This window comes from Petromyzon marinus, unplaced genomic scaffold (genome assembly GCF_048934315.1).
Source record: "Petromyzon marinus isolate PM22_M1 ecotype Great Lakes invasive population unplaced genomic scaffold, UKy_Petmar_22M1.pri1.0 PM_Scaffold_17, whole genome shotgun sequence".
NCBI lineage: Eukaryota > Metazoa > Chordata > Hyperoartia > Petromyzontiformes > Petromyzontidae > Petromyzon > Petromyzon marinus.
The window spans coordinates 468,647-475,525 of record NW_027423135.1 but is presented as its reverse complement, the minus strand read 5'-3'; positions in this window follow the sequence as shown (position 1 = coordinate 475,525).

The window sequence follows — 6,879 nt, the reverse complement described above, 5'->3', positions numbered from 1 at the left end:
TGGGGGGCGTTAATTCTCGTCGGTATTTTTGTTGGATTGTTGGATTTTATCAGGGCCTGGTGTTTACAGAATTTGCGGCCTTCGTCAATGGAATCGCGGTCGCGGCAGTTCGCCTGTGAGAGCAACAAAGGCACACTTACGCTTGTGTGCCAGCGACAAGGCAAGCGCACAAACCTTTCCCGTGCGCTCGCGACACACACTCAGGCCCCTGGTTCACAGGCGTGGTTTGGCTCAGATTTGGGCCTGGCTTAAAAGCCACGCCACTTAACCTGAGCGCAGCCTGAGCACGGCGGTTCTCCGCGAGCTCGAGGCCGGGGCCAGGCCACGGATGAGCCGCTCGTTGCGCCTTTGGAAGCAACTGAGCGACTCAAGCCTGAGTTGGGCCGTGCTAGAGGCCTGTCCTGAGCCGGATCGCGTTGGAGGCCAATGCTGAGCCGGGCTGTGTTAGAGGCCAAACCTGGGCTGGGCCATGTTAGAGGCCAAACCTGGGCTGGGCCATGTTAGAGACCAAGCCTGAACTGGGCCATGATAGAGGCCAAGCCTGAGCTGGGCTGTGTTAGAGGCCAAGCCTGAGTCAGGCCGTATCCATAGTCACGACCCCAAGTCCATCGACTCTCTCTCCCGTGTACAAAACTTCACGAACCTCTCACCGCAACAACAACAAACAAAAAAACGCCACAGAGGCAATCTGGAGTATCGCCGTCAAACTTTGGACTCACACCGAGGCACGTGCCAAGAAACCGCGCCGCCAATTCTCAAATTCCCCCCCCCCTCCCCGTCGGCTCCAAATTGTAGCTGGAAGCAGTGACAAAAAAAACAAATACTCGACACATTCCTTAATAATGCTGCCATTTCAGACAAATGGTTTTTTTTTCACAGCACAAACAACGTAGGCCTGAAGGGGAGCGAGTGGTCAATAAGGGTTGAAGACTGCACTCCGTGGGATAATGTGCAGTCTCCAACTCATATTATCCACTGCATCCCTCCCGCTCGTTCAGAAATGACTTCACGGGATCTTCAAATGCCCGTTGCTGCGAGTGAAGCGGACGGTGCACGGGTTAGTTGCACTGATTGCTACGGTTGATTCCCGCGTCGCGGCATTAACCAGGGTAGCCTGTCGGATTCAGCCCGGGCACATTCCACAACAACGCGCGTTGTTCTAATGTACTGCTCCCTTGCTTTGTTCCAACGCCGTACGAACTGAAGAGACTCACACATTTGCACGCTTCAATCCAGCAAACCCAGGGTCACGTCCAGTGTGAACCTCCTCTCACCAATGGGGGAGGTTCTCCCAAACCCAATTAGCACCTCATATTCCTGCCAGCACCTCCGGTCTTACATGGTTGGCTACATACGTTGGGAAAGAAGTTATCTCTCTACTGGAGGTCAGATGACTGAAGGAAGGTCCACGTGTGAGCCCACACTGACTGGGCTGGTCCTTCGGACACTTAAGCAGGTCCTGAGTGCCATGATGGCATCCTTATGGCATGAAGTCACACACACGCACGCACACAAGAGACAGAGATTTCCCATGCAGCCTACCAAAAGCTCTTGGAGCAAGTGCTGTGAGCGAGCACCTATGAGGGCCAGCACTGCACGCCTAATAAAGGTGGCGTAGCCATGAATAAAAACTCGACCGCCTTTGCCTCTACATACAAACCCAAGGGGTCAGTCACTCGATCTCCTCTGCTGCCCCCCCAATAACCACATCAACGACCCCGGTGTCTGGAATTCCCTCCCCGTGGTTCAACCCGTTTCCATCCCAAAATGTTTTGTAGCCACATCTCCGCCTCTCCCGGCTCCATTCAGACCGCCAGCTCTCGGATCTCCCGCAAAAAAAAAAACACGGACATCTCCCGGCTGGCCGTCTTCGAACCGTCGCACTGACCGATGGAACAGGAACCGGAACATTCCGTCCGTCCATCCGTCCGTCGCCGGCGAAGTGTGGCGAGCACACGGCGCTGTCCGCCCCGGTGTCTCCCACCCCCCGCGCGGGTCCGTCGTCGCGAGTAATTTTTAACCACTTTTGTCGTCGTCGTTAAATATTCGCTTTCCGTTTGTTACTTCTCGCGTTCTCGCCGTCGGTACGGGTCGTCCCGTACGACGTCTTGAGTAAAAGCACTTGTATTTTTGAGCGGGTGGGGGTGGTGGTTTATGTAAATTCGGATCGTCGTTTTTCCCGTCGTTGTTTGTCGTCGTTGTCGTCGTCGGTTGGTTCTTGAGTGAATTTCGCTGGTGACAGGATCGGCGCGTGTGCGTTTCGTCGCAGTAAACGAGGGGGGAAAGGAGGCGACCGCTTGCCCGTGTGTATCATCCACAGTTGAGTAAAAAAAAAGAATAATAATAACCTGCGGTGTAATCGTTTGAATGTGAACCGTGGCGCTGTAACAGGATGAAAGGAATCCGCGGCAAGAATCAATTATGAATTATGGTCGTGTGGAAGGAAGCCAATCAGCGGCAAGTGGAGGCCTGTTATGGGTTTTTCGATTCACAAATCGTCTCTTTAGGTCTGGAAATCATGCGACAAGGGATCACTTTAACGATTTTTTAAATGCGCATTCTAAAATATCACGGCTATGTGTTCGAGCATGGATGGAGCATGGATCAAGCTGTGTACCCTGTGGCAGATCCGGCAATGCGCTGTAACAGGATGAAGTGAAACCATGACAGAATTAATGATGAGTTATGTTAATATTGAAGGAAGCCAATCAACATCAAGGGGGTGGCTTCCTGTGGCGTCGTTCGAACAACAAATTGTTTCATTCGGTGCCAGAAATCGCGCGACTGGGGACCACTCTAACGATTTAAAAATATTTAGGCGTGGATCAAGCACGGATCAAAGTTCGTATCGTTAAAAATCGGTCGATTCCCGTTCCAGTATTCCTTCAGTGGGCAAAGCCACGCCCCATCACTCCATATATGGGCCTAAAAACATCAAACATAATTTATCATTAATTTTATCCTATTACAGTGCTAACGACGCCACGGGATCTTTGGATGTCGAAAACGTTGAAATCCATAACACAGCTTTTTTTGGGGGTTAGATCGCGTAAATATATAAATGTGTCATTAAACCCGCCACCACCCGATAAGGCCAATTAGTAAGGTTTGTCACGTAAACAGAGCGTGCCAATTCGTTACTAGTACAGCACTAGTGTATAGTGTAGTGTATAGTGTAGTATACTAGTACAGCACTAGTGTATAGTGTAGTGTATAGTGTAGTATACTAGTACAGCACTAGTGTATAGTGTAGTGTATAGTGTAATATACTAGTACAGCACTAGTGTATAGTGTAGTGTGTAGTGTATAGTGTAGTCTATAGTATAGTGTATAGTGTAGTATACTAGTACAGCACTATACTGGCGTGTTGGACAGCCAAGCCACAACATTTACAATCTGAGTACGACGTTTCGCAAGTAATTAAAACTAGCTTCATCAGGCCACATTTAGATTTGCGGAGAAGAATTGGCTACGTTCTGTTTACGTGACAAACCCCTTACTAATTGGCTGTGTCGGGTGGTGGCCGGTTAAACGACACAACATTTATATATTTACACGATCTAACACCCCCCCCCTCCCCCCAACAAAATCTGGATCAAGGATGACATTGGTCGTGAAAGCCTCCTACGTGTTAAACGTCGAAATCCGCTCCATCACAATGAAGTCGTCGGGCCTGGATGCTAATCGATTTGCCACCACCCCGAAACAAACCGGGTAGGCAATATCCCTCGGACGGGCCCAGGTCGAAACCGCGCAGCGATCGAGTTGGCCGCGTGAGGCCTTGCCTGGCTGTGAGAAGCCTGAGCCAGAACCGTGGCTGGGGCCCACTCGGCCAGATGGCTGATGGGCCCTACGGAAGGCCCCACGCAAGGCCCCACGCATGAGCCCATGCCGATGGGGCTCGGGCACCTGGGCCCTTACGCAGGTCCCGAGCGCCACAATGGGTGACCTCGTGGCAAGAAGTCTCAAACAGCGGTACGTGCCATGCGCGCTCACCGGTGACGCCGGCGTCACCTGGAGGCGCCGGTGCCAGGCCAGGCGCACGAAGTCTCAACAAAGCTCCCCTGGATAGCCCAGTGCCGGATTAAGCTATTGCGGTGACTGTAGCATAAAGGGGCCCTAAATTAACGGGGGGACAAAACAAACCACGTAAACATTCAAGCACACGCATTTTTTTGCTTGCACAGTAAAGTAATTGTATGTTTTCATTTTCTATACAGCCAGATAATACGACAAATCGCTAGACTTAAACACCCGGTCGTTGGTAAAAGTCGAAGGCGGTATAGTACTATAGTAATAGAGCAAGTGCAGAATCGCTGAACCGGAATTGATAGCTTGAAAGCATTTCGCGCGGGGCCCCTTGAGAGTGCGAGGCCCGTTAGCTACTACTTGTGTCGTAGCTACTACTACATAAGTAGTAGTAGCTACTGCATAGTAGCTACTACTACATAAGTAGTAGCTACTACATAGCTACTACTACTTGTGTCGTAGCTACTACTGCATAAGTAGTAGTAGCTACTACATAGCTACTACTACTTGTGTCGTAGCTACTACTACATAAGTAGTAGTAGCTACTACATAGCTACTACTTGTGTTGTAGCTACTACATAGCTACTACTTGTGTCGTAGCTACTACTACTACATAAGTAGTAGTAGCTACTACATAGCTACTACTACTTGTGTAGTAGCTACTACTACATAAGTAGTAGTAGCTACTACATAGCTACTACTACTTGTGTCGTAGCTACTACTACATAAGCTACTACTACATAAGTAGTAGTAGTAGCTACTACATAGCTACTACTACTACATATGTAGCTACTTTTGCTACTGGGATAATCCGGCACCCACCCACCCACCACGCCCCCCCCCCCAAAATGTGCCGAAGCCGGTCCAGGCTTTGTCCGTGGTGCCTAAAACGCTTTCTGGTCTAGTCCAGGGCGTGGTGGGGGGGGGGTAGAGGTGAACGTGGGAGGGGAGAGAGAGAGAGAGGGGGGGGCACAATGAAAGTGGAGGTGGCGTTTCAGAACACTGGGGGCAGTCGATTTTTTTCCCCCACCCACCCCCCCCCCCCCCGAAACCCCCTTTTATCATTCAGCAAGTGAGACGAAGTTGAGCCATCGGTACCGCAAAGGGCTGAGAAGGGCGCCCGGTGCACTTTATAAAGGACTCCGTTTACTGCCTGCCTGCCTGCCCCCATGATTCTCGCTCTCTCTCTCTCTTAAACGGGGCGGGGGGTGTGGGTGGGTGGGATGATTAAAGGTTAAACTCCGTAAACGATAATCTCGGCTGGCAGTGGTTGGTTGGTTGTGGTCGTGGATTGGGAGAGCTTAAAGCGTGGCTTAGACCGGTGGTGGAGGCGGTGGTGGTGGTGGTGGTGGCAGCGGTGGCAACTCCACGTTGCCACCACAGCTGTCAACCCAGACGTGTATTAACCTCCACACCCCCCATCCCCCTCCCGTATTCTTGCATGGGCGAATTGAGTTTGCAGGTCTGCGCGGCGTGCAGCCGTTTCAATGCGGGCTTTGTAGGGTGAACGTTGAGATCGATAAGTGGCACGGGTTGACCAATGCGGTTTGAATTGGTCTGTGATAAGGTAGGGCCCTGATAAGCGGTTGACAGGTGTGTAGTAGTGTAGTGTTTCCTAGTGTAGTGTGGAGTGTATAGTAGTGTATAGTGTGGTGTATAGTAGTGGTGTTTGGTGTAGTGTATAGTTGTGTAGTGTATAGTGTAGTGTATAGCAGTGTAGTCTATAGTGTAGTGTATAGTAGTGTATAGTGTAGTGTATAGTGTAGAGTATAGTGTAGTGTATAGTGTAGTGTATATTTGTGTATTGTATAGTGTAGTGGATAGTTGTGTAATGTATAGTATAGTGTATAGTTGTGTAGTGCATAGTGTAGTGTACAGTTGTGTCGTGCATAGTGTAGTGGATAGTTGTGTAGTGTATAGTGTAGTGTATAGTAGTGTAATGTATAGTAGTGCAGTGTATAGTAGTGTAGTGCATAGTAGTGTAGTGTATAGTAGTGTATAGTGTAGTGTATAGTAGTGTAGTGTATAGTGTAGTGTATAGTGTAGTAGTGTAGTGTATAGTAGTGTAGTGTATAGTGTAGTGTATAGTAGTGTAGTGTATAGTAGTGTAGTGTATAGTAGTGTATAGTGTAGTGTATAGTAGTGTAGTGTATAGTAGTGTCGTGTATAGTGTAGTGTATAGTAGTGTAGTGTAGAGTAGTGTATAGTGTAGTGTATAGTGTAGTGTATAGTAGTGTAGTGTATAGTGTAGTGTATAGTAGTGTAGTGTATAGTAGTGTATAGTGTCGTGTATAGTGTAGTGTATAGTAGTGTATTCTATAGTAGTGTATAGTGTAGTGTATAGTAGTGTAGTGTATAGTAGTGTAGTGTATAGTAGTGTAGTGTATAGTAGTGTTGTGTATAGTAGTGTAGTCTATAGTAGTGTATATTAGTGTAGTGTATAGTAGTGTAGTATATAGTAGTGTATAGTGTAGTGTATAGTAGTGTAGTGTATCGTAGTGTAGTGTATAGTAGTGTTGTGTATAGTAGTGTATTCATAGTAGTGTATAGTGTAGTGTATAGTAGTGTAGTATATAGTAGTGTATAGTGTAGTGTATAGTAGTGTAGTGTATAGTAGTGTAGTGTATAGTATTGTAGTCTATAGTAGTGTATATTAGTGTAGTGTATAGTAGTGTAGTGTGTAGTAGTGTATAGTGTAGTGTATAGTAGCAAACCTGTCAACCCATGCGGTTGACTTGTATTCCTGTACAGGGGAATTGAGTCTTCAGATCCATACTGCGTACAGCCGTTTCAATGCGTGCCACAACTAAATGTGTTAGTTTAACACATAGCGGCACGCTTTCGCCACAA